General features: G+C 43.0%; 1 protein-coding gene across 8 annotated transcripts in view; it reads left to right on the plus strand.

The window, feature by feature from the left end:
- Positions 1 to 330: 330 nt before the first annotated feature.
- The window catches only part of WDFY3 (WD repeat and FYVE domain containing 3), a 462,687-nt gene continuing 448,960 nt past the window's right edge, over positions 331 to 14,057 (plus strand). For 7 of the 8 annotated variants that reach the window (XM_063919894.1, XM_063919893.1, XM_063919899.1 and 4 more), the window contains exon 1: positions 331 to 836. The gene's annotated coding sequence lies outside the window, so the exon portion shown is untranslated. Of the gene's footprint in view, positions 837 to 4,000; positions 4,164 to 14,057 lie in introns of all 8 variants that reach the window. The other variant, XM_063919895.1, reaches the window with a different exon arrangement.

Genomic DNA, 14,057 nt, shown 5'->3' on the forward strand with positions numbered 1-14,057 from the left:
ACAATCATATAGAAAATCAAATGTTATAATAACATCAGCGAGGACTAATATACTAATAGTGCCGTCCAGACACGAACACTGGATGGGATAAGGGACTATGGAAACCTACAATTTAGGAAATCCTCGTTTTTCTGCTACTAATGAGGCGACTGGTCCATTAATAGCACTGGAAATAAGACAAGGCAAGCTGCAGGCAGGGAAGTGACAAAGGCTGGCCATTCTACCCTGCCAGCCGAGATATACACAGAAGAGAAGAGGAGACAGGCACTGTCCTCCTCACACACCAGAGACAGAGCAGGGGGAAGGGAGGGAGAGGGAGAGGGAAGATCTCGGAGTGAGTCAGGAAGAGGGAGGAGGAATAAAGATTAAAAATGGCCACCAGCAGCTGCTGGGAACAGCAACAACTCCTGACTGTCCAGGATGGTGAGAGCGGCCTGGGCGGTTGATGGAAGAGACAAGGAGAGGGCCAGGCAATCGGCAGCAGCAGCAACTGGCACTGTACTGTGGGCATAGCAGCCAGGCACACACAGGCAGCATACACTGGATGGAAGCAGGATCACAGCCTCCTCCTACTCCTCCTCATTCCTTTCTCTTCTCACCTTGACATTTGGATGATCATATTGTTTTATTATTCTTATTGTACTAAATTGAAAAGTCACATTTGAATTTCCTTGGATTTGTCTGGGAAGGGATGGTTTGACATCAGCATGCCGGGAGGAGCAGCCAGTGCACTGCATTAAAGGAGGAGGGCAGGAAATAAATCCAAGGAGAGGAATAAAATAGCAAGCTCCATCCTGCTGCTATTCTGCAATCTACTTGTGCCACCCTGCATAGAGGTGAGTGGCCAGTGTGTCTATGTATCCCATTCCCTGGGCATGTCTATGTGTCTATGTGACTGAAGTGCCCCAGGGTGTATATACCATCACTAATTGTGTGGCTAATAGACCTGGTTTAACCCATTCCTACTAAGACAGGAGGCCTATAAGTGCCTACATTCCAGCAAGGTAAGGAATGAAAATGTCTTTATTTCAATGGCTGTGTCCTGGGCCTCTGCAGATATACAAATTCCACTGTGTGCAGAGGGATAAGGCATTTGTTACTTCTCTGTGTAAAGTGAAGACAAACACTGCACTAGTTTGTGTAGCTTGTACATGAACCTTGAACGGGTTGAGCCCAGTATAACTTGTCACCAGCACAGTGGCTTGCTCTCATACTTAGACAAGTGTATTTCTTTCTTCTTCTTCTTCTCTCTTTTTTTTGTGTGTTTTTTTTCCCCTTTTCTTTTAATGTGTCCCTTTATTAAATAGTGGGGCTGGTTATAGAGGGAACACAAATGTGTGTTAGGTGGTATTGTTAGTTACACAATCAGTGCTGCATGGCTGTCTCAGCTATTGTGCAGAGTATCTCGCTCTGTCCCTGCTGACCATCAGCCTCACGATGACCATGCAGTGTCAGAGTTTGCTGGTAAGCAGCATTAGTATTGTGTGTGTGTGTGTGTGTGTGTGTGTGTGTGTGTGTGTTTACATATAAACAGGACCAACACAATAGTCCTCCTACTTATTATATGTAAAAATAATATATTCTTAAATGGCATCATCATTTCTCCTCAGCATCATTGTAACCTAAGTATGGAGCAATAATGCAGTGTTTGGATGGTGGCATTAAGTGAGGGCTAAATTGTTTTCATTTGGGATAATGTAACATTTGCTTGTATCTCCGAAATAGTATTTTCATTGATTCGTATTTGTGTTACATTACAAAGCCATATTTAGTCCTATACCGATTGTCTGAGAAGCAGAAATGATTTATAAAGAAGCATAGATTGTACAGACTAACTAGGGCATGTATAGCTTGCGAGCAGGGCCCTCTTACCTCTCTGTCTGTTACTACCAAGTCTTGTTTTATTAGTGTTCCCAATTGTAGAGCACAATGGAATATGCTTCCATTATATTAAGTGTTAATCCAAGAGGAGGAGACTACTTAGGATTTGTGGGTAGCGTGTTTAAATATTATGTCTATCCTTGCTACAATATAACATATACAGCATAGTAGATCATTTTTATTTCTAATCTGTCTGAGATTGTTGGTGCTGTGCCTTCTAATGCTTATTCCTGTCAATATTTTGTAGAAGCTTCACACGCATGATGGTTTTGTTTTTTTCTTTCAGTTATTACAGTAAGTGTTAGTTTTTACTGTCAGTACTTGACCTCTTAAAAAATTTGCTGTGGTATTATGAATTTGATTAGTCAGGTCATGTGATGCCCAGTGGTCATGTTGCTGTGATTTCCTGTTAACTTTTTTTTTTTTTTTTTAACTGAGTGTGCAAATTCTATAGTTGCAAGCTGCAAAATCATGTTTCTTTTATGTATTCAAAATTTGTGTTGCCCTTTATGTATAATGAGCATGTAGTCATAATGTTCACAATGTCGACACTCACAATGTCTGCATTATGCACATGCCGATATGTTCAATGTCGACACTTCACAGAATGTTGACATGTTAACTTTCGACATTGTGAGTGTTGACATTTTTACTACATCCCCATTAAGCATATGAAATGTTGACATTCTGCATGGACCTGCAGCGAAGGGTTAAGGTTTGACTGCAGGATAGAAGGTTAGAGTTAGGCGCCAGGGGAGGGTTAGTGGTTAGGATTAGTCATACTTACCGCTGGAAGTCGACATCGTGACATCACTGTCGGCCCTGGAAGTCACCGCTGGACCTGCTGGACCATGTAGGTCTCCACTAGACCACCAAGGACATTTTGTTGGCATTTTGGCAGTGTTGACATGAATGTCGACACAATGTACCACAACCATATAATGTACTTGGCCTAACTCCTGTCATAAACGTAAGAGAAGTACAGTGGATGCTCCATTGGTACCATCACCAATTTTCACCTATAAGACCGGCTTTGCAGTGTAAGAAGAACCAGGCCAGCTCTGCTAATGTGGCCCAACTGTTAGATAATTGATTGGAATGCAGTAGCTTGGATGCTGCTGAGGGGATCTGGTCAGGATCCTGGTCGTCGGGATCCAGGCAGTCAAAATACCGACAGTGGAATCCAGACACTGCTCGGAGTGCCGGTATCCCGACTAGGATCACAATCCCGGCGCCGGTATCCCGAACTAGTGTCTGTGCTGGGCACTGGGGGTGGGGGGTGGGGGGGGGGTAAAATTAGGCATTCCCCAGGAAGTTTTAGGGTTAGGCTGGGGGGGGTGGACGGCTGGGTTTAGGCTGTGGGAAGGAAGGGTTAGGTGGGCATTGGGGAAAGGTAAGTATGCTTACCGTGCCCTTGTTGGCATTCTCACCATCGGGATGCTGCGGTCGGTATTCTGACCGCCAGCATATCAGACCCAACCCCTTCTGAGGGGATGCGGTCAACATCCCGCTGGACGGGATCCTGGCGGTCGAAATACCGACGCCGGAATCCCGACCGCCACAATCCCGACATAGTCTCCCTCCGTGGGTGTCCACGACACCCATAGAGGGAGAATATAATAGTGTGCCGAGCGAAGCGAGCCCGCTAGGGGCTGCGTTCCGCTCGCCACCCCTATCGGGATTGTGTGGTCGGGATTCCGTTGTCGGTATTTCGACTGCCGGGATCCCGTCCAGCGGGATTACGTACTGATCCCCTTCTGAGATCTAGGCTTATTTTGTTGCATGTTAACTCCTGTTTTTGCAATTGGGAAAGAAAGAAACTAATGTGGCTTTAATAGGAGAGAAAAATAATTAACTATTGCTTTTAAAGTGAAACAGCACACACACCTTCTACGCACAATGTGTTTTGGTCCTCGTAAATAGTGGCTTTTAATGAAGAAGACCTACAACAATTTTTGGCATCCCTGTAAACATTAGAAGTTATGGAATAAATGTAGTTGAATAATTACAGTATAGGTTAAAATGAAGGTGTCTTATATCAGTAGGTAGCCATTAGTGCCAATAAGACCTTTTCTTTCATCGACTCTTATTATGTTTTATAAATAATGCCTTTTTCCAGGACAGCTTAGCGATGCTCTACTGCCCTGGGAATACTGGCCTGGAGTAGATTGGATAATGGTCCAATCTCTGAAGATATGCACACCCATAAACTGGTTAAATGTGGGGGTAATTTCATACAAGAACCCTTTCTGTAGGACAGAACATCTTTTATTTGTCACAAGGTAAATTTCTGATAGTTATTTATTCCGCTATGCTATAAGAAAATATGCCATGTTTGTCCCCTGAATTAATATATTGGGGGGATTTCCGTTACAGGAGATGCACCATCAGACATCACCACACTGTATGTCGGCACACATATTTACATTTCCTTAGAGGTGATCATGTAAAGCAGGGGTGGGGAACCTTTGGCCCTCCAGCTGTTGTTTAACTACACATCCCAGCATGCTTTGCTACCGTTTTGCTATTTGGCCTTGCTAAAACTGTTGTAGTGGATGCTGGGATGTGTAGTTCAACAGCAGCTGGAGTGCCGAAGGTTCCCCATCCCTGATGTAAAGTATCGATGTTGTACTGAACAACACATTGTCCATCACAGTTAATTTGCCTGCTAGGTGTTACTTATGGTGATGGGAACATTGGGGGTCATTCCGAGTTGTTCGCTCGCAAGCTGCTTTTAGCAGCTTTGCAAACGCTAAACCGCCGCCTACTGGGAGTGAATCTTAGCTTATCAAAATTGCGAACGAAAGATTAGCAAAATAGCGAATAGACACTTCTTAGCAGTTTCTGAGTAGCTCCACACTTACTCGGCATCTGCGATCAGTTCAGTGTTTGTCGTTCCTGGTTTGACGTCACAAACACACCCAGCGTTCGCCCAGACACTCCTCCGTTTCTCCAGCCACTCCCGCGTTTTTCCCAGAAACGGTAGCGTTTTTTCGCACACACCCATAAAACGGCCTGTTTCCGCCCAGAAACACCCACTTCCTGTCACTTCCTGTCAATCACATTACGATCACCAGAACGAAGAAAAAACCTCGTAATGCCGTGAGTAAAATACCTAACTGCATAGCAAATTTACTTGGCGCAGTTGCACTGCGGACATTGCGCATGCGCATTAGCGACTAATCGCTCCGTTGCGAGAAAAAAATACAGAGCGAACAACTCGGAATGACCCCCATTGTTCTTAACATGAGTGATATTTTTGTTGGTTATAAAGTGGTTGACAGCTTGACATAGGTCACAAGATAATCTACTATGAAAAGTGATGTTGAAACATTCTCATATTTATGTAAATATTTATATGACATGACCAGAGATAAAATATTTGAAATTTATATGTAACATTTTCTCTTGGGGGAGATTCCATTCTCATTTATTTATTTATTTTTTGGGTGAACTCTAAGCAATGGGCACTCAGTGGAGTTATTAAATTGTTTCTTGGATTGGGCACGACTGCATAGGCGCCCATTACTTATCGCGCTTGTTGGGGCCCACAACGTTTAAAGCAGCTAAGCCCATCTAAACTATTCAGCGTGTTGTCGAAATGTCAGTTTGGGAGCCCAATAAAGGGATTTGTCACTGGTTTCTGCTTGATGCCTCAGGATGGTCAAGCAGAAATAATGGGCTCCCACAGCACTTGCTCAGCGTCTTCCATCCTGGCACATGTGCAATCTCTCTTACCAGGCGCCAAGATCTGCTTGTGCGCCTGGCCACCCTGCTGCACCTTGTACTCCTGGGAGAGCCTGCTTGGAGGAGGAGTACAGTTATACTCTGGGTACCAGCAGGTAGGGGTCTGGGGACAGCCCTTCACACCATTTGACAGCAGCAGGTGGGACCCGGCGCCAATGGCAGCGGTGCGGTGGGAGCAGAATTACAGCCTCATACAAATGTAAACCTTCTGTCTTGAGGCTGTTGCTGTAGAAACCCGGCGACCACAAGGCATTATGGGTACAGACCATAATGCTGGAGGGGGCCGCTGGGAGCACAACATCGGTGAGCGCTGAATAACAGAAGAAAAAAAGCTGGTGAGCTGGAATTAAGGCAAAGAGCAGTAATTGACAAATACCGCTTGTTAAATAAAGTAGCAAAGCAATTTTAAATGCAGGGATTACATTCAAATAGCACTGCCTTAAAACAGCTCTGGGGGACATGACAAATAAGTACATTTGTTAATTATTCTCAACGAATTTGACAAGCAAAAACTCATTGATTAATGGGGGCCTATGTATGCAGTGCAGCTACACACCTATACTCATAAAGTGTATATTCTATAACCCTGCACCTGTCACAGTCAGTGCAGTTCTTCTTTCCTGCCTGGGGTGTCACTCTCTGCTCTGGTGCTTCTATCACAATCTGGTCTGTATCTCTGTGCTAAGATACAGATCAGAGCAGAGTGTGCTAGAAGCACCAGAGCAGAGTGACATCCTAGGCAGCAGAGCCCTGTGCCAGAAATAATATTGTTGCCCCCTGCCCCACCCCCCCACATTCAAAATAGGGACATTATATAGGGGTGTGGATTTATGGGGAAGGCGCAGGGTCATAGATTAGTACCAATTCACATTACTACCCCCCCCCCCCAAAAAAAAACAAAACAAAAAAAAACCCCACTCTCACAATATACCTGCCCATTAATAACTTCCCTTCCCTATGGCTATTTTTCATTTATAACCTAACCTTCTTTAATACCACCACCCCAAAGATGCCATTATTAAATTTTATACTTTTAATAGTAAATAACATTGTACAGCAGTACAGCATTCACCCCTCAATCTCTGTGACTGCCCGCACAAATGCCACTGCTCCTTAGCGCAGGACATTGTGGAAATAAGCTGGGAGAAATGTCATGACATCTCTCCCAGTCAAAAGAATCACTGTGGGGGACGGGGGAGTCGGGAGGTGGCGGAGCATATGGACAGGCAGCTGCAGCACTGGCTGCTGTAATGTATGTAGCGGTAAGTCTGGCAGAGAAGAAACCAGGTGGATCGCTACATACATTACAGTGGGCAGCGCTGCAGCTGCCTGTCCATGTGCTCCGCACATAGTAAATAGGAAATTGAGAATGGATGCAGCGGTTATCTACCCACAAGCATATGCGCTGTGTGCCGAGCACTGTCCGCACCACCCTAGTTATGGCTCTGCCAGGCAGGAAAGAGGAATATCAGTGATTGCGATAGGTGCAGGGTGCTAGAATGAACACTTCTCCTGTGTTCATGCAGCTGACTAGTGGTAGTCCTTTGATTTACTGGCAGAAAGTATTGTTATAAAGCTTTGCATATTGGGGGTCATTCTGAATTGATTGCTCGCTAGCTAGTTTTAGCAGCCGTGCAAACGCTATGCCGCCGCCGCCCACTGGGGAGTGTATTTTAGCTTAGCAGAAATACGAAGGCATGTGCAGCCGAGCTGTACAAAAACAGTTTGTGCAGTTTCCGAGTAGCTCTGAACCTACTCGGCGCTTGCGATCAGCCTATTCGTGTCCGGATTTGACGTCCTACACCCGCCCAGCGAACGCCCAGCCATGCCTGTGTTTGTTTCAGACATGCCTGCGTTTTTACAAACACTCCCTGAAAACGGTCAGTTGACACCCAGTACCGCCCCCTTCCTGTCCATCTTCTTGCGGCCGGACAGTGTGAAGGAAAACTTCGCTAGAACCTGAGCACAACCACAAAGAGCTTTGTACCCGTATGTCGCGCGTGTGCATTGCGGGGCATACGCATGCGCAGAAATACCGTTTTTTCAACTGATCGATGCGCTGCGAAAATCGTCAGCGAGCGATCAACTCGGAATGACCCCCGTTGTGGGAGAGTAGGCAATTATGGGTAATATTGCTGTCCTTTAAACGGATCTTAATAAGTCTAAGTGAATTTGATTGAGATTGGATGATTTAATAGAATTTATCTTATACTTTTCCAAAGAATATAGAAATAGAGAGAAGCTCACCGTTACACCTCTAGGATCTTTCTCTGGTTTAGAGAGAAATTTATGGGGTAATTCACTTAGGAGCAAGCAAGCACAGCTGTATACAGCACTTACATTAGTGCCGGATTCAGATGATGTTCGCAGTCCCATAGGATGTATACAAAAAATCCATGGATTCGGGGTGATATTGGGGCTGACTGAGCTCAGCTACCATTGGCTTTGCTTATGTGCCATTACAATGGCAACTTGTCCCCCTCGCTTTTAAGTGAATGGACCCCATAGGGGGGTATCTTATTAACCAAACAAAGTTGAATATGCTGGTAAAATGTCCCACCCATTCACAATCTCACTGGCGTAAAGCAAAAAAGAGTTTCTTAGAGCAGATTTGGTTTCGCCTGCGTGAGACAGGTGATGCAAAATCCCTCATAAATGCCGGCTTCGGGGCTAATAGAATAGCCCTGGGCAAGGTAATTTGCAGCGGCTAATAGGATACCGCCCATAGGGGGTCATACCGAGTTGTTCGCTTGCTAGCAGATTTTAGCAGCATTGCACACGCTAGGCCGCCGCCCTCTGGGAGTGTATCTTATCTTAGCAGAATTGCGAATAAAAGATTAGCAGAATTGCGAATAGAAATTTCTTAGCAGTTTCTGAGTAGCTCCAGACTTACTCCTACACTGCGATCAGCTCAGGCCGTTTCGTTCCTGGTTTGATGTCACAAACACGCCCTGCGTTCGGCCAGCCACTCCCCCGTTTCTCCAGACACTCCCGCGTTTTATCGTGGCACGCCTGCGTTTTTCCGCACACTCCCAGAAAAACGGTCAGTGTCCGCCCAGAAACACCCACTTCCTGTCAATCACGCTCCGATCACTTTAACAATGGAAATTCTTCGTTTGGACGTGAGTAAACCTACTAAGTTTTGTGCTAAAATACTTAGTGCATATGCACTGCGAACCATACGCATACGCATTTTCGCCTTAATCGCTCTGTTGCGAAAATCGTCAACGAGCGAACAACTCGGAATGACCCCGATAGTGAGCTGCAGGGAGTAGTGAGAAAGCAGCTGGATGCATGTGTGGAAATACAATCATTAGAATATTTTCAAATCTGATAGGAGAAAGATACCAATGCTATGGGATGCTCTGAGCACATTCTAAGCGACTTGTGCATCTGGAATTGTTTTAAAATGCAGGTAATCTTTGGAGGGTGGGGAGATTTCATAGAGCTGGACGACCAATTAGAGGCCTCAGTCAAAGAGCACCACCTCCCCCAGCGCAGAGATAAAGTGGTGAGCTTAAAAGCTTTGCTGATCTTGTTAGATTAGGAGGTAATACAGCTTTGACAACTTTTATTTGATAGATACAAAATTTCACTTAGAAGCAAAATTAGTGTGTGTGTGTCTATACATCCTGGCAGCGACTCGGCTTATTACTTTCATTTAGAACTCATTCATTACTTACTTTTGCATCAGCATGAAAGCATAAAGCACCTTTCTGTGGAGTTTTTTAAATGTAAAATTCAAGTCGACATAATAAATCCAAGGGTTTTATTTGGTGAATGCAAGTGTCTGCTTATCTTTCGCCATTGTAGTAGATGTAACATTACTGATTGGCGAAGATAGTATGTGATGTCGTGAATAAGACACAATGGGGCAGATTTATTAATAATAAGAAGTGATAAAGCGGTGATAAATGCAAGGTGATAACACACCAGCCAATCAGCTCCAATATGTAAATTCACAGTTATGAGCTGATTGGCTGGTGCGTTATCACCTTGCACTTAATACATCTGCCCCAATGTGCCCACTTCACCACCACAGAAGAAAGCTTGTAATGAATCTGACTAATGGTATTAGTTAGGCTGGAATTCACAAAACTGACTCTTTAGGTAAATTCTCTCCACATAAATGTAAGAAAAGAATTACAAAAAGGTGAACATTTGAAATATTTATTAACCTTTACAAGTCTGCTGAAGTCCTTTTTATATTTGTTGCATGTCATATAGCAATACTTGTTCCTAGGACATAATAATGGGCTTCATATGCTGGTGTCAGATTACCAAACGTGCCCATACGGAATGAAATTGCAACATAGGCGTCTTGCGGGGAAAGCTTAAATATATAATATGGTCACATTGCTACATTACATGTGTTGGCTCTCCCTAGCAATTTTCAATCAACATTTATTTTATTTTCACGTTCAATATAGTACAAAGGCTGGTCAGCATTTCCCTGTTAATCTCTGCAGATATTAAATAAAATCTAACAACAAGAAAATAATGCTTGTTGTTATTCTTCCTTGTTTAGTGCCTATGGGTGAGATGTATCAAACCTCCTAAAGTGGGCAAGCAGAGAAGCTGCTCATAGCAATCAGCTTCTGGCTGTCATTTATCTAGTACATTCTATAAAGTGATAGCTAGAAGGTGATTGGTTGCTTTGGGCAACCCAACCACGTGTCCTCTTTAGAAGGATGATACATCTCCCCTGTAAATAACTTTTGTAGATAAAAAAATGGATTTTGTTTAAATGTGATACTACATCTCAAGCTAGCAGCCATTATTCTGATGTATGGTATCTGGTTAGAAGGTCGACATAGACAGACTATGGACTGGCATCATGCCTACATGTTCGCAATGTCCACATGTGGACTATCGCCATGTGAAATGTCCGACAGTCCGAGGATGCTGATGGTTAGGCGCTTTTGGGGGGAAGTAAGGTTGAGGCTACTGTGAGGTGGAGGAGGTATGGTTTAGAGATAGGGATAGTGGGGATAAAACTCACCGGAACACTACTGCTGACGTTGCTGCCGGAGCCTAGAAGAAGACGCTGGAGCTGCTGCAGACACCGGGGGTAGGTAAGGCACCGCTAGACCACCAGGGACCATTTGTTGACAGTACATCATATCGACATGATGAGCATGTTGACAGTTCTACCATGTCAGAATTCTCATGTTGACATAACTGTCAACCAATCATACCCAGTTCCTGATGAATATCTGTTAATGTGTACAGGGAGATTGCTATACATACAAATTTAGTACATGTTCCGAATGGATACCAGGGGCCAAATGTAATAGAGTGAGAGTTCTAAAAAGTGAGAGATTTGGTAAGGTTTTGCAGTTTGTTTGTATTTTTCAAGTGGCAATCATTTACACAGCAAGATCAACCTGGTTTTGCAGTCTAAATGATTGCCACTTTCAAAAAAAACTGAAAAACCTTACCAAATCTCTCACTTTCTGGAACTCTCACTCTATTACATTTGCATACCTCCCAACATGACCATCTCCAGGAGGGACAGAATTCTCTGCTCCTGGACTTCCCTCTTAATTTATGATTGCCATCACTTGTACTGAAACACCTTTCTTATTCATTAACCTGTTCAAAAAAAGTGACTACATAACAAAGCAGTATTTATAAAAAATCTGAGTTTGCATTTCTATTATAGGGGATATCCAATTAAGTGTGATCCGTTTTCGGTGGATCAAAATAGACTGATATCGCGATTAATGACCGATGGTCATTATCTCTGTAGCCAATTAGGCTCCGCTTTGATCGCCCGAAAACAGACCCCAGATTACGCGGAAACACATGGGATCGGGGATGAATCCCCGATTCCATGTGTTATCTCCGCTTCGGAAGCCGGTCATCGCGGATTATGGTTCGGGTGCCTGAGGCACCTGAAGCATAATCCGCAGTAAGTGCCAGCATCGGGAAGAAGAACACACAGCCCCCGGCGATGCAATTACCCGTGATCATAGGCAATTGGATACCCACCTTCCATGTGTTTATACAGTATTGCAACTATATCACTAATGTTGTTTAATTGTTAATACCTAATTTGGTTGTTTTTGGGTTTTCACCCTATAATACTGTAGTAGTCTGTAACTGCCTTTTGTCTGAATTTGATTACTATGCCGAAAAGTGCAAACGGCTAATTCTGCAGGATGCCATTCCGACAGGAAAGCAGAAACTGATGTGAAGTAACATTTATATTAATTGTACCCAGTGCTAAAATTACTTGGCATGCCAAAGCCCTTAAGCTGTCCATACTAGCCCTTTAAACTGGGACGCTCATGAATTACACAGGTTCTGTGGCCTACCAAAGCTAACTGGTAACCCAGCATGAAAACTGCTAAACAAATTGGGTGCATATTATTATTATTATTATTATTATTATTATTATTATTATTTTATTTTCTCAGCAATCCTGACCCAACGGATGCAGGGCCTGCCTTCCAGCTGTGCTTTATTGCAGCTCGTCAGCAGTGTTGGTCTCTTTAGATGTTCAGTAGAGGTGCTGTGCTGCTGTAAGGAATGCAGCCAGTGGTGCTGGAAGTTCAGAGAGAATCTGAAACTCTTCAGAACCTATTGCCAAAAGAGATGTACAGCCTGTTAGAACAAATGGCATTCACTAAAAGAGAAGGGGTGAAGGAAGCCTCTGGTTAATTTATATTATTGGACTTCAACTTGTGGCCCTCCAGCTGCTGTGGAACTATACATCCCAGCAAGCCTTAATGGCAAAACTGTGGCAGGGCATGCTAGGATGTGTAGTTCCACAGCAGCTGCAGGGCCGCAGGTTGAAGACCCATGATTCATATACTGTAAATCTGACTTGGCAAGAAAATTTATCTAATTTGGTAAACCTGTGTGCCTTAGTCCCACAGGTTGACATTTGGTGATATATATATCTATATATATATATATATATATATATATATATATATATATATATATGTATGTATGTGTGTGTATATATATATATATATATATATATATATATATATATATATATATATATATATATATTATATAGCAAAAGAGGATGGAGAAGAACAAGCGCCTATGGTGCAGTAAGTTCTTTAAAGTGTTATAATGACACTTGAGAAAATATAAATGCGTACCAGATGAAATCTTTAAACCACGCCTAATAGTAAGATGCCAGTCAGGATATTTCTCACCAACAACACCATCTATAAATCAGAGAAGACGGAATCGCCGCATAGCGTAATACTTCTGGATTAACAATAATATCCCCACAAACACCCAGTTGAGCGTACCGGATTAAGATGAAAAGTCAGCATAGACATTTAGGGGTCTTGTATCCAGAAATCTCTCATCAATAAATTCTGTAGCAAAAGAGGATGGAGAAGAACAAGCGCCTATGGTGCAGTAAGTTCTTTAAAGTGTTATAATGACACTTGAGAAAATATAAATGCGTACCAGATGAAATCTTTAAACCACGCCTAATAGTAAGATGCCAGTCAGGATATTTCTCACCAACAACACCATCTATAAATCAGAGAAGACGGAATCGCCGCATAGCGTAATACTTCTGGATTAACAATGATATCCCCACAAACACCCAGTTGAGCGTACCAGATTAAGATGAAAAGTCAGCATAGACATTTAGGGGTCTTGTATCCAGAAATCTCTCATCAATAAATTCATCAGCTTCATCGCCACATTGTCTCCGATGTAACCGCTCAGTATTTCTCACACATATTACATCTGTTACTATAGTCACGGTGTTACTGCTAAACACTCTGGTTACAGGGAGTCAGAAGTATTACGCTATGCGGCGATTCCGTCTTCTCTGATTTATAGATGGTGTTGTTGGTGAGAAATATCCTGACTGGCATCTTACTATTAGGCGTGGTTTAAAGATTTCATCTGGTACGCATTTATATTTTCTCAAGTGTCATTATAACACTTTAAAGAACTTACTGCACCATAGGCGCTTGTTCTTCTCCATCCTCTTTTGCTACAGAATTTATGCCATATACCTTTGGTACACTGAGGAACTGAGCTGCCACCCTGAAGAGTGGAAGGTGCTGACAAAGACTTATTGAAGCCTACAAAACCGCGATATCAGCCAGTTGTGGCTACTCCATTAGCAAATTTATTATATTGTTCAGACAAATAATTCTTTGTACTGTCGATCCCTAAAGAAGCGCACGAGTCTATACATTTTTTCTATATATATATATATATATATATATATGTGTATATATGTAATAATCTCTTGGTTTTTTTTTGGTCCTTGTTCTTCTCATTGCTCCATAGTCCAGTGTTTCCCAAACTCCACCTTTTAAAATCTGAACTGTAATGGCGGAGTTTGGGAAACTCTGCCGCAGTCTATAATTACCATTACCAATTTTTTTGCCATTTCAAGCTGTCTCAGTGAACATAAAGTGAGAATACTGTAGTTT

The sequence above is a fragment of the Pseudophryne corroboree genome, chromosome 1, assembly GCF_028390025.1.
Source record: "Pseudophryne corroboree isolate aPseCor3 chromosome 1, aPseCor3.hap2, whole genome shotgun sequence".
NCBI lineage: Eukaryota > Metazoa > Chordata > Amphibia > Anura > Myobatrachidae > Pseudophryne > Pseudophryne corroboree.